We start from the raw sequence: 1,339 nt of genomic DNA, 5'->3' as shown, positions 1-1,339 counted from the left end.
TCTTGCAACCAGAGGATTTTTCATGTTTAAGCAAGTTTAAAGCACTTCCATTCTTGCTTCTCTTTTCAGACCATATAAGTCTATTAGAGTTTTTAGCAATTTGTTCCTTATTTTCGAAACAGCATGCTACAAAATGCAAACCACACAACGTTTAACACAGCACAGTAACCATAAAAATGAATTCCTGACTTTGACTTAAAAGATGTATGCGATTTCATAATACTACCAAAATGCATCTGTGCCAGGAGTTAAAAAAAATGTTGTCAAGTGGATGTTTCACATCATCCTGTTAAATGTAACTGACAACTTAAACAGTGCCAAATCTTTCCTCTTCACACTTTGCTTTACTGAAAAAAAAGAGCGAATCTTATCTTGCATCTGCCTGTTCTGCATATTTCAGATGTTTCGTTGTAAGTTTTGGTCTGAACCCTTCACCCCTTCAAAACTCAGTTTCTAATGCTGTCACACACAAGTGCTGTCAGGTGCTGAGAATCTGCCATCAGCGATTTTTAGCACAGTGCCTGAAACCAGATGATGCTGATATAATATCCAGCTGAATAAGTCCACAGTTGTAGCTCTGTACTAAATTGAAGTGTGATGAATGTCAGCAGCCGTTTGCAGTCCTCTGTTCTGTGTATGTTCTGTTATGTTTTCGTTGTCTCGGCAAGGTGCGGTTTCTAAGTCATCAATTTCCTCATTCTCGGTTTGTCAAATTTTCGTATCTGCCTTGATTGTTATACGCAGTGTTAAGTCACCTCCACACCCTAACGAGGGTGCTTGCTAGTGAAATAGTGGCCCACGCCGCCCACCACTAAGGGTCTTCCAGAGCTTTTGTAATACTTCCAAGGAAACAGAATTGAACGGAAACCAGCATTTCCCTAAATGGTGAAGAATGGTGATTGCAAAAGCACTAGCAGCCTGTTAGGAGATATGTTTGAGTATGACATGTTTTAGATTGGAACATTTGATCCTGACTCTTTGCAACCCATCACAATCATTTTGGTCAAGGCAAATAATACCTTCACCGTGCTTGGGATGAGTGATCGGAACTGCTGGCATAAATCGTGATACATCCGTCTGCAATATCCGTCAAACTTTTTTTTGACCTGGTCTGAACCGGCAAGAAAAAAAAGGAACAGAGTGAGAAAGACGTAGAAGGGAGCTGATGAATCAAATGAGAAACGACATTCTGAAAACTGTTTCGAGAAAGCTTTCTAGGAACAGAGGGTGAGAGTTTCTTTGGCCATCCGCAAACTCCTCTCTGTGGTTGCTGCGAACTCTGTAAATATCCATACGCTGTTTAAGTAATACATCTGTACCGTTAGGTGTGGAAAAGGGT

Source organism: Simochromis diagramma, unplaced genomic scaffold (genome assembly GCF_900408965.1).
Source record: "Simochromis diagramma unplaced genomic scaffold, fSimDia1.1 OVJJ01000483.1, whole genome shotgun sequence".
NCBI lineage: Eukaryota > Metazoa > Chordata > Actinopteri > Cichliformes > Cichlidae > Simochromis > Simochromis diagramma.
This window is presented reverse-complemented; position numbering follows the sequence as displayed.